Source organism: Falco biarmicus, chromosome 3, assembly GCF_023638135.1.
Source record: "Falco biarmicus isolate bFalBia1 chromosome 3, bFalBia1.pri, whole genome shotgun sequence".
Classification (NCBI taxonomy): domain Eukaryota; kingdom Metazoa; phylum Chordata; class Aves; order Falconiformes; family Falconidae; genus Falco; species Falco biarmicus.
Window position 1 is genome coordinate 93,159,361 of NC_079290.1, and position 13,273 is coordinate 93,172,633.

The 13,273-nt window shown below is 39.7% G+C and overlaps 1 long non-coding RNA gene across 1 annotated transcript in view; it reads left to right on the forward strand.

Annotated features, from left to right (window-relative positions):
* LOC130146829 (uncharacterized) overlaps window positions 1-10,038 on the forward strand; it is a 131,993-nt gene extending 121,955 nt beyond the window's left edge. Inside the window, exon 3 of the long non-coding RNA XR_008821026.1 lies at window positions 7,163-10,038. This is a non-coding gene — a long non-coding RNA (uncharacterized LOC130146829). The remainder of the gene's footprint in view (window positions 1-7,162) is intronic.
* The last annotated feature ends 3,235 nt before the right edge of the window (window positions 10,039-13,273 follow it).

Sequence of the window (13,273 nt, forward strand, 5' to 3'; positions counted from 1 at the left end):
AAAACTGGTATACTTTGAATGAGGGTGGGTGAACCCAAACCAAGGTGGACAGGTTGTCTCAGCCCCCAAGAACTAACGTGAAAATCTCTATTCATTTCTGTTGACTCCTCTCAGTGCACCTCCTATCAGTATGTATGAGCTATTTCAGATTTACTCCAAAGGGGCTAAGGTCCCTTTTTTAAATACTATCCATTTAAAATCACGTAAAGAAGCTAGATCTCCCCCATACAGTTCTCTTACTGCAATGATCAAGAGACGTTTTGCCTCATGACCTGTCAGTTACTATGATCTTTCCTGTTGTCGTCCCTCTTAGGCTTTAACACACAACCTTCCTCCTGCTGGCAAAACCAGCTTAAAATGTTTTTATCCTCCCCTGCCCTGGGCCATTCTTCCCTGCTTTTGCATAGGAGTTCACTGCCCAGTTTGGTTGTGCTAATGTGACTCCCTGTGAGGCTGTGTTATAACCTGGAGCAGCAATGTCATCTGAGGTTGAAAAAGAATCTGTGGATTTTTTTACCCTAATCCAAGTTTCTGGCAACAAGCAGAGCTGAAATATGATCGGATATCTGAGCAGCAGAACCTGAATTTATGTTCTGAAGTGACATTGTGCTGGCACATACATCTTCTGAACCTTGAGAGTTACACATTTCACCTTTGCTCAGTTCTGTCTTTGCTCAGCATATCTGTAGGCTTCTTTTCTTCTTCACTCCTCAGCTCCATAGTTACTACAGTTTTGTTTAAAAGTTGCAGTAAAATAGGTATATATTTTAAAGTGCATGAAAGCTGACTGACATCATGTAAATAACAGCAGCATAGCTGATGTACAAGTAAAACTGTTGTGACATCCAGTTTTCATTGGGCCAACTGTCTTTTCATTGGGCCAATTTTCCCAGTTGCTCAGATGGAAGAGTTATCACTTACAAAAAGTTTACTCAGTCAGTTCACTCAGCTGTCTGATTCACATGCTGATGTCTCAGAGGGCCTCAGTTACCAACCTAAACCATCCACTATCAGGAAGCTTTCATGTGACATCCCACACATGAGTCCCAGTTGTGCACCCTCAGTAACAACACTACTGAAAGAAGAGAAACTTGATTGCCACAAAACTTGGTTACTAAAGTTCAGCCTTAACAATGGGTCTTTACATTATTCCTGAATATGAGCTGCACCTATACTTAAAACCCTTGAAAATCAATAATACTAATAAAGCCCTTAATCAGAGGGACCAATATATAAAAATACAGGATTGAAGTTAATGCTAGAGAAACACTGACAGCAAAGGAGTGATTGTTTTCCTGCTATCGGTATTTATGCATGTCAACATATATAATACATACCACAACAAGGAGAAGTAGCTTCGTTTAATATTTAGATTTTCCTAAAACTTTAGGCAGGAATGTGCTGAGATGCTTTGGAGGGGAAGTCACACAAAGGAGCTGTGAAACAGAAGAGTGTTACCGTATTTAGCTAGCAACTCTTCCTAGGCTTTTCCAAAGAATGCCATTTGGCCTAATAATTACTGGGTGAATTTTTCAAGGAGAAGTAATAACCTTGCCAAATGTAATTCTTTACCCAAATGAGTGGAATGTAACAGCTAGTTAGTTTTATTCTAAGGGGGTGGGGTGGGGTGGGGGGAGAATACAAAGGTTTTATGTTTTGTTTCAGAAAAAACTTCCCCCAGAAGCTCAAACTGAAACAGACCTTCTGGAAAAGGGCAAGTCCAACTTTGAGTCCAGATGTTTTTTAAGTTTTTCAAAATAACAGGCAAGTGAAAGCAAACTCATTATGGAACATGTCAGCTGCTGAGGCTTTCCATAACAAAAACGACTGTTTAAAATGTTGCTTCTGTGGCTTGAAGTGGAGGTTAAGCTCTGTAGAAATAAATTCTTTCATGAGCAAGGGGAGTACTAAAGAAGCCTGCTTTTCTATCGATTTCAGTTCTTTATTCCTAAACGTCCACACCATAGTAACATTCTTTCCCTCAGCAGCAGTGTGATGGGATAAGCTACCTTGCCGCTGATTTCCACTACATTTTAGGGAACTCTGAGATCTCTACTCTTCTGTTAAATTTGTTTGAAATTATTTAACAGGTTTATAGGCCATTAGAGAGACTCTCATAAAAGACACCACATACGCTATAATTTATCAGGCTACCAAATATAAGCACTCTTTCACTTCCAAAATGAGGAATTTCCTTATAAGAGAGTGCCTTATAATACATTGCCATGCAACTGATGTAATTCTTATAATGGGCAATTTTCTCCCATGTAGACAAACACTTAGGATACAGTCAGGTACCAAGACTCAAATCAAAAAGATCTTAAGAAACCAGGATGCTTAAGAAACCATCAGGTAAAATGCAGTAACTGACAGGCTGTGTGTTCTCAGCTATGCAAATGTAAATAAAATAAGTTAGCATGTAACTCTTCTAAAATAGAAATAAAACTGTGTGACAAACAGTTATACAGTATTTCCAAAGTAAAATAACTATTAATTAGTGGCTAATGAAATGTCTTCCTCTCACCATTATAGTGACAAATGTTAGATGACTATGAAGCAGCTTTTTTCTAAACCTCACTGCAATAAATACATTATGTTTTCTTTTCTTAATTTTGCTCTAATAAATAGATTACCAGTCATTAAGTGATGCCTTCTTTTCAATGCACTTATTTTAAATTGTTGTGATCCTGCTTAAAATACTAAAATTATTTTATTGAGATGCTCATATGTATTTCTAATGTGGGTGAGGGGCTTAAAATTTGGCAGCAAAATAGCTTCTGTGTCAGGGATGAGCCTTTTGTAATCTCCCTGATGAACTGCCACAATGATAAGCTTTTTATGAGACTCACTCTTTGCACATGCTCGGCAGTGTCTCACCACAAGTTGACAGCTACAGTCTCTTAAGAGCCTTTCCGCACTGAGGTGCTGAGCTGGACAATCCCTGCCAGGGCTGCCCCAGGTTGCTGTGAAGCACTGCAGGAGCAGGCATCGGAGCTGAAAACAGGAAGACTCTTCTCTGTGGTCGTGGTGGTACACTGCCAAGTTGGTACTAGAGAAAGAACCTGAATGAAATACAGAAAACAAGGAAAAGCAATCTGTCTGAAATGCCAAAATGTAGCAGAAGCTTGGTCTGGGGGAGTCTGGGTGGACTGTGGGGACCAGGCAACTGATCATTGTTATTGGCAAGTTGAGAAAAGGAAATCAGATTCAGGAAAGGGAGTTTAGGGACTAAGGTAGCTAGAGGATGGGAAGGCTGAAACAGAATGGGAAGTTGAAGGGGATCCTGAGACTAATTAAATGAAGAAACTGGAGCAAGAAGCCTGGGTTGGAGGAATGAAAGACTAGGAGATGGGAACTGGCAAGGAGGACAATGCAGCAGGCAAAAAGCTGGTGGAAATTGATAGTAGGACTGGGAAAGAGACTGTGATCGTGTGTGTGTTTGAAAAGAATTAAACAGGCCAGGCAGCAGGGAGCAAGGGCACCCCAGGAATGGCTAAGTGTGCTGACCCAGAGCAGGAAACTGGTTGTGAGCCACAGCCAAAAACTTAGAAGGGGGGGGGGGGGGGGGGGGGGAGGGGCTGGAGCTGCAAGAAGAATCCTGCAGCTGAAGACAAATATTAGTTTGGCAAGAAGTCAGTGACAGACAGACTATACTAAGATTAATAAAGAAAAAAAAAACCAAAGAGGACCAGCAGGAGAGATTTGAGTGAATGGGGACAGTGAACATCCAGCAGTGGTGATCAAAGTCCTTTGCCTATTAGATCACACCCTGGCAGCACTCAGACCTGAACCCAAGTTTCTTGATTGTTACCATTCTCCTGCTGCCAGCAAGTATGTGTGAAACTCACTAGCATTTGGGTATGTCATCATCTACCTGGACTTGTGCAAAGCTTTTGATGCCATCCCATGTAACATCATTGTCTGTAAACTGGAGATAGATTTGATGGGTGGACAACTCGGTGGATAAGGAATTGGCTGAATGGTCGCACTCAAGGAGTTGAGGTCAATGGCTCAATGTCCAAGTGGAGACCGGTGACAAGTGGCCTTCCTTAGGGGTCCATGCTGGGACCAGTGCTGTTCAACATCTTTGTCAGCAACATGGACAGCAGGATCAAGTGTACCCTCAGCAAGTTTGCTGATAATACCAAGCTGTGTGGTGTGATTGACACGCTGGAGGGAAGGGATGCCATCCAGAGGGACCTTGACAGGCTTGAGAGGTGGCCTGAGCAAACCTCATGAAGTTCAACAATGCCAAGTGCAAGTTCCTGTACCTGGGTTGGAGCAACCCCCAGTATCAATACAGGCTGAGCATAGAACGGATTGAGAGCAGCCCTGAAGAAAAGGACTTGGAGGTGCTGGTAAACAAAAAGTTCAACATGGCCCGGCAATGTGTGCTTGCAGCCCAGAAAGCCAACGAAATCCTGGGCTGCATCAAAAGAAGCATGGCCAGCAGGTCAAAGGAGGTGATTCTCCCCTGCTGCTCCACTCTTGTGAGACCCCACCTACAGTACTGCATTCAGCTCTGGAGCCCCCAGCATAAAAAGGGCATGGACCTGTTTAAGCAAGTCCAGAGGAGGGCCACGAAGATCAGAGGGCTGGAGCACCTCTCATGTGAAGACAGGCTGAGAGAATTGGGGCTGTTCAGCCTGGAGAAGAGAAAGCTCTGAGGAGACCCTATAGTAGCCTTCCAGTACCTAAAGGGGCCTACAAGAAAGTTGGAGAGGGACTTTTGGCAAAAGCCTGTAGCAACTGGACAAGAGGTAATGGTTTTAAACTGAAAGAGGGTAGATTTAGATTAGATATGAGTAAGAAAACCTTTATTGTGAAGGTGGTGAGGCACTGGAACAGGTTGTCCAGGGAAGCTGTGGATGTGGATCCCTGGAAGTGTTCAGGGCCAGGCTGGATGGGGCTTTGGGCAACCTGGTCTAGTGGAAGGTGTCCCTGCCCACGACAGGGGGGCTGGAACTGCATGATCTTTAAGGTCCCTTCCAACCCAAACCATTGTATGATTCTATGATCTCAGTACGTGGTCTTAAGTGGATTTAAGACCACACTGCCACAGAGGGGGGTAAACATACATTCTTTGCTGCCTTTGGCTGCCCTTTTCTTGCTTCAGCTCTAAGGAGCGTGGACCCACAGTGAGAGCCGATGCGGCTCTAATCAGACTAGGTACCATTTTGCAGAGACAGCTTTCAGTGTGACCAGCAAGCTCGTCTGATTTACTGTGTTGCTAAATGATTACTCATGTCAACAGAGTTAAAATGGCGGAAGCTGCAGCAGAGACAGATGGGAATGCAGGGGACACTTCTACTCCCAATTTTTTTTCAACTGTCTGGTTCTACACCCACTTATACCAACCCTGAAATGATGCTCTCTTTCCCCCCTGTTGGTGGACCATATGGAGGTGGATAGATTTAATACTAACTGTTGCTCACCAACTGAAATGGTAGGAACCTCCTTTCTGTAACTAAATATTTTAACCCTGCTAATGAATAACAAGACTGCAATCTGTATGATGCCGCACAAGGAGATCTTGGAGTTTTGTTTGCTTCTTTAATTCTCTAGAGAAATGAAAAATGAAAAAATCTGTGTTAACAGATTATGAAACTTATGAAATAACCATTCTGAGACAAGGAATTAAAATTGCCTTGTGGAAAAGTATAACCAAAGGCAGTATCATAATGCCTATAAAAATAGAGTTCCATTAAGACGACTTAGAGGTTTTGACTTTGCAACTTTCATAATGCTCTTTTAATGTTTTCTGTGCATGTGTAGTAGTATACAAGCTGTTTTGAATCTCTGCTGAAGTATTTTAGAAAGGCTGTGGAAACAGGAGAAAGAGGCATGTGTGTTTTATGTGTGTAAGCAGGCCTACTAAAGGCACCATAGCTGAAAGAGAGTGAAATGAAAGGCACTTACATCATACAGTTTTCCTGCAATAAAACCCTAAACACGCAAAGGATTCTTGAATATCCCCTTGAGGTTGCTTATTGGCACCTGCAAAGCAAAAAGAACTCTTTGTATTGTATTAATTATTATGTCTCTGTACCACTATGAGTAATGCAATAGTACTTTCTTTTTCACTCTGAGAAGGGGAAAAGTTAGTATTAGCCAGCTTATTTAAATAACTATAACATAATTACTTGAAATTCCATATACAGAGTTCATTCTGTGCTTAGAATTTGTTTGAATTGTATAAATGTTAACAAATTTTTAATAGTTCCCTTTACACAAGGGAAAATGCATAAGGCTTGCAAAAGATGACCCAAGTCAGAGAACCGCTCTGCCTTGATAGGAAGTGGACTTTGGTTTGGTAATTAAATTGAAAACCAACAACTCAGGAAACATTTCCTTTGCGCAGGCATATCTACTTGGAGATTGTGTACTTGTATGAATTGAGTTTGACTGCAGTAGGCTGGCAGCTGTATTTGCAGAGCTGACTTCTGAGAATTATCAGGCTGGTAGCACTGGAGAACAGAGCCGATTTCACCAAGGGGAACGGTTAGGTGATGGCTGTCCTGTCATGTTGGTCACAGCCTGGCTCGTAGCAGGATACTGAAGCAGGTCGTTGCACAAAGAAGTTGATCTCGACGTAAGTGATTTTCTTCAGACTGGACCAGACAACAAAAGTCTCACCCTTTGTTACTCTTGGTATTGCCAAAGCCAAGCAGACTGATGAGCAGGATGACTTCTATTTGCACTGGTGAGGTTGGTCATATGTATGATGGAATGGTTTTGAGCTGGTTTTAAGATTTATTTTTCCCACTTCTATCCAAATAAAAGATAGCTTTATTCATGTTCTCAAAGGATTTTGCAGATGGAAAAGTAATTTTTAATGATAACTAAAAAGGTTTAGTGTCAATTTCCAGAGCCAAAAATTAAGTGGATGAACTGGAAGGGGGAAGCTGTAGGCCTCAGTGATATTTTGTTTTTAAGACAGAGCAATGGGATTGATGCACTTCAGCCTTTGTTACTAGCACTGGCATCTAGCAGCACAGGCCTATTTAGGACTTAGTCAGGATTGTGTGTTAGCATCCTTTTCCATCAGAGCCTGGTCCTAGTGTTTTAATTGGGGAAGATGCTCATTTTGTTGTTGTTTTGAAACTGTTCTATGTGATATATTTGATTTATGTGATACAGACTTACGTTTATCTTGTGGCAGACTACACACGGGAGAATCGCTGCAACTGAATGTGTACTGATCAAAAGAACACCTTCTAAATCATCATTACAGAAGATTACAACAAAAACACAGCCAAAACAATTTTGCAGAAGTAGTTAAGCAAGAAGCGGACTTACCTGTGAATAAGGAGATAAATACCTATATCAGTCTGCACAGGTTGCCAGCATTACTGGAGGCTCCCCGAAATGACAGTGGAAATATCTGTGAATACGAGTAATTTTTAGAAGATGTTTCCACCACTATAGTTGCTCCAAGTGAGTAAATGCCCACTTAATTAGAAGCAAAAAACATTACTTTTACACATTTGAAAGGTCTGTTGATCTGTAACTCAAGAGCACGTTCTGTGGGTACTACTGTATCACAGAATGAGTTAGCAAAGGCTCCAGGGGAAGTATCAGAAAAAAACTGTACAGGCTTTTTACCCAAGTGTCATTATTTTCTATGAATGCATTGCATCATCTGGTAAAGTAGTTTGAGTATGTCACTAACCATGTCATGCCCACCCACACGTGGAGATTATGTCTGAAGAGAAATAAAAGATGAACAGAAAATCTCTAAGGAGGAAATTTGACATTATTCACACTCTGAAAACCAGAAATGCCAAGGCTATTTGGCATAAGTGTTTAGTAACTTGGTAGTACAGACAGCGATGGGAATCTCTACTACATATTCCTCAAGTCACTCTACACATAGCAAGAGTATAAAAAAAGCCAGTGTGAAAGGAGTCTTAGAAACAAATGATCTATATCAGGCTGGACTTGAAAGAGCTTTTCTAAGAATTAACTCTTTGGTTAGGTTTGTAAAAAGAACAACAAGTATGTCCTCTAACCCCACTTGCAGTTATAAATTAAACTGAACTAAAATAAGCTTTCTGAGCAAAATCATGTGAAGTGGTAGCAGTGCAGGGTACCACAACATTGTTAGTGAATCCTGAAGCATAACTGAGTTGCTCTAGAATTTAATGGACTATGGATCAGAACAGCTACCACCTACTATTTAAGATGCCACAGTCTAAAGTAAAGAGGAAGAAAGTATCTGGAACTTTTATCCCTCAAATCATGGTTGGAAAAAATTAACTTTTGTTCTGTGTATAATAACAAAAATTATGATGATAAAATAATATTAATTGTTGTTGTTATTATTATTTCGCTTTGGATTGAAAAGATAAAGTGAATTTTGTGCAATATAAAGGAGACTAACAGCCAGTTGCAAAAGCCAGGAAACAGAACTGGAGCCTTAAGGAGCCAATGAGATCCTCAAAACCTGTAAGTGCCTGAAAACTCTTCACAATGAAATCTGACTGGGAATGTTCATCTCTGAATGGAAGTCAAAGCCCACTAATCTTAGTCTTTTTTATATCTCTAATTACTACTGTCACTGCTGGAAGAGCTGTAGGGATCCATTCACTTGATGCCGTTGCATGCAGGAGAAAAGAGATGAGAACAAATTTAAACAAAGCCAACATGAATCTAGATTACAGGATTTGTTTCACAAATGGCACAGTTGCTGATCTTTCAGATGTTCCACGTTAGTTGAAAACTCAGAAATAAATTGTTGCTTGATTACCAATTGACAATAATCCAAAAATTTAAATGACTTACCAACTGTCACCTTAGTGGACACTTAACAGCCAGAACTTGAAAGTCCCCTGAGGAATAGAATTGATTCCCCTCTTTTTGGGCATGGGTTTGTTTTCTGAAATAATATCCATGTATGGACTTTTTTATTTTTGTTTTTACTTCCCTAAAAAACATTTATAATTCCCTAACAAGATTTAAATAGAAATTGCATTTTTTCAGGAAGCCTAAATCAGCAGGGCATTAGTTTACATGTTGAAGACTATTTACAGTGGAGGGAAAAATCTGTGTATGTGCCTAGGTATCTTGATTTAAGGTTTATGATCTGAAAAAAAATCTTTTCTTTATATCCTAAAATGTGAAACAAATTCTTACCTTGGGCAGCTCTTCAAAACCCAAGGTTCCTAATAGCTATGAAAACACTGTTTTAAGTATTTTTTAGTGTGTCAGGAATAGCATAGAGTATATGGTTATTAATCTTCACCTTCATAAATTCCCTCCAACCTACTTACCTTGTTCACTGCTACATTTTCATCATCAGGAATGTAATTGTGTTTCATGTTACTGAGCAAGTACCCATGATGAAAGCTAGCAAAGACTTCTATGGTACAGAATAAGAAGGTGGAAAGCAGGCTTTGAAAATATACCTATTTATCTTCAATAACTATTGCATTGTTTCATCTCTTTTGAGGACATACTTACAGCTGTTCTTCTCTTCAAGTTTCTGTAAGTAAACTAGAATAATATTTCCTTATGTGACATATCCATGATAACACTGAACATGTATTTTAACTGACCTTAGAATATCAGATAAAATGTGAATGTATTGTAACCAGTTCTCTTTCATTCATGCGCCTCTTTATTTTATTTTTGACAGATATTGTTTTCTTCTTACACAATGTAATAGGAATGTAACTGTGACAAATGTGGGTGTGACACTGAATAATTTTTCATGCTGTATTTGGATCTGTCCTTAATATGAAGTTTCTTTACTACACATAAAGCCTTGGACATGTGACTTTCAGGTCTTGAAGTGCATCTTCACTTCCACCCAGGGGACAGACACATACAACTGGGTTAACCTTCTGTGGATGAGGGTATTCCCACAATGGAGTAGTACTTCCATTAATATCCCCACTGGTTTTTAAACTCACTCCTGTAAGTCATGTTATTTGAGCTGAGATGCTCTATCAGAGTTGATTGTGTCAGTTGTTAGAGGTTGCCTTCCTTGGCTTGGTGGGGTGGGGGTAGTGGTGGGGGGTAGTAGCAGAATTTTGAGAAGCCATTTGATGACTATCAGCATGACTATGTTATTCCTGCATATCCCTATGAAGTGGACTGGTTCCAGCTGGACCTTAACCAAAAATTGAACTAAATATGTGCTTAGGCTCTTCGGTGTTCGAAAATCCCCTTTTCTCTCATGCTTTATTCCAACTGCTAAACAAAGATGCCTTCTTTTAAGGGAGCTGTTTGTCAATATCAAAAGAAAAACAGGTGCCTGAAACCCGTCAGATCTGCAGGACGATAGGCATTAGTACATACAAGACAGCACTTGCCTCCTGACTGGAAATAAAAGAAAAGCAAGATTGCACACAAACACAAGCCCAGGACCAGACAAGTCAGAGAGGAGCCAGAGGTGGAACACTCCTGTAACATTGAAAATGACATGTTAGGATTCTGGTAAAAGCCGATACTGATCCTGCTGTCTTGAACTCACAGCTCTCTGCAAAAAAACCCCAAACTTTTGAGTTTATTACCCCTTGAATACATACATATTCTCTGCCCAAGAATGATTGCGTCTCTTCAGCAAAATTAAGTTTGTTGACTCTTGGAAGTTGCTTTATAAAGCTTTGACCCTTTGGAGTCGATGAGAGTTTTATCACCTGACTAATGGAGTACATTCATCAGGCACAAAAATCTGTTTTGTCTTATATGCAAATTACTGCTGATTTTCTTTGGTATGTTTCAAGTACACTCAAGAACAACTAATGTAAAGAATAGGCTTTGAAGTAAGCCCTGAGCCCTTGGCTCCTCCTGTTTCATGCAGAAGCTGGGAAGTTTCTTCTGTGACACCATCTCCAGTTCCCTTGACGTGTTCCACTTGACAGATTCTCTGAATAGAGCCAGGAAGATGAGCAGTCACTGTTCTGTGCTCTGGACTTAGGTACTTTTAACAGAAATGTAACTGATTTGTGATAGATTTTTGATGTTTGACAGGGTTTTTTCCCTGCTATTCTGCAGAGATTTGAGTAAAAAATCTATTCCCATGGGAAGTGCCAGTGTTCCAGCCTTTGTGGGTGTAGAAAATCCTTTATTGCACTTTAAAATCACTTCCATATACAGAAACAATTTTAAGTCTTTTTGCAGATATTACTTTTAAGTCTTCATCTTGTCTGAACCTTGAACTATTGCAGTCAAGTTAATTGGAGCAAATACAGGCAACAATTACAATATTATTTTTTCAAATTTACAAAAATATTCTTCAAATAGTTCCTCTCTGGTATAGGTATTATATCGAGAAAATCTAACACTATGATGTGATATATAAAGTTGTAATCTTCTGCACTCGTTTGGGATGACCTGTATGACTAATGCATAACTATGCTATTGGTGAGTAATAGAATTATCCCATATTTATTTTCAAAAATCTTTATACTATGTAGTGTTTATGCATGCCTGTACTGATCTGAGATTGTATCTTTGGGGAGCGCATTACAGGCTATGTTATACTGTTTTTATTATATCCAATACAGATAGTAATGCCTACACTTAACACCGCTCGATGCTTTCTAGTGTAAGTCACTTCTACATTGCTATCTTTGCAGAGCTTAAACCATGTGGATTACAACTTTTCAATATATGCCTCTTGGTAAATTCTTTAAAAGAATATTTCGCCTGAAAGGATTCAGTTTGTGGCTGGTTGGGTTTTTGTGCCTTTTTTTATCCCCCAGAACGATGTTCAGAAAAGTATGTTCTTCTTTGAATAGCTTTTGTAGTTTCTCATTATTGGGATGTGCCAACAGTACAACTTGGCAACTGCTTGACTCCTTGAGGAAGTACTCACTCGCTGGAGTGTCCTCATATCCTCTTTTACTTACTGTTGCATGGTGTTCTAAGGGTAAGATTACAAAAGGTAGATGTAGGGAACATTTAACGGCAGGAATTCCTTCCAAACTACCAGCAGTGATCATTTTTGGAATTTCAGTGAGCCAGGCTGATGTAAGTCCACTGACATGGTTAGCATTTAGTTAGTTTTTCAGTTTGATCAGACATGACTTCAGACCATTTTGTTTTATTAACACTTTTTGTTGGTTTTGAGACTAATGAATATTATGCTGCAAAATAAAGTTATTAATGCCAAAATAAAAGGTAAAAATTGTGTCTGTGTTAACGCTTGACCTTCTAGAGGAAAAGTTATCCCTGTTGTATTGCTCTAGAAAGACTAATAGAAACATATCCATGCCATGATAAAACACAATCTCCTTGTGTGAGGACAATGAAAACAGTTCAAGACAACATGAAGGCTTGATGGCAAAACCTAGTAAAGTGTTTACTAGTGAAGTACCCTTGTCTATCGACAGCAAAACTTGAGTAATGATACCAAATGATCGCCACTTAGCTGCTGCTAAAATTTAACAGAGCAAATCCAGCAGAATTAGCCTATCCTGATACAGGCAAACTTCTGGAACGAGGCCTTTTGTTCCAGTGCCACCAGTCTAAACAACAAGGCTATTGACTGCGTGTGCCAGCCTTTGTTAGCAGGAGCTACCTGAAAAGATGAAAATTGCATGAGTCTGCAATTTCAGATCCATTAATTCTCAGCTGCAAAAGCTCCATCTGCAAACTGACCAAAGAGGAATGGTCATGTTGACTTAAGCTTTTTATGTTAAAGGATCGTACTGTCATGGTCTGTCCCTAGGAAATAACTTTCTTTCCAATGCCAGTGCTGCATAAGTCTGAAGAAGCCATACCATAATTTTGATCTTTCATGGTGCTAAATTATTGCCTATGGACCACCAGTGAAATCAGTAAGCCCTATGGACAACTTCACAGAAAGATAAAGATACAAAATGAAAGGTGTTCAGACCACTTCCTCTTCCACTTCGTCATACTTTTACCAAGCTGTATACTGACATGAACCTTCCCCAGAAAGGAACTGTTTACGAATCATCTCCAAGAAAAGACTTTAATTTTCTCACTAAAGATTCTTTAACTTTGGCACCCCCGACTTTACAGAAGATAGCATTATTTTTGTTCAGGCTATATTGAATCCACAGATGAATCTGCAGTATAAGGATGAATCAAGCAGACATTTCACTTTCCCTTCCCTATGCTGAAAGGCAACTTGCACAGTTTTGTGAAAAGTTTTTCAAGCACCAAGCCTAGCTGATTAGCATAATATTCTTATATATGGGTAAAATTTTTGGTAGGAGATACTGGTAAAACTAGGCTACGCTACAGTGCTGTGGATAAACCTGCTTTATGATGATTACAGAAAGTTTAAATTTAATCC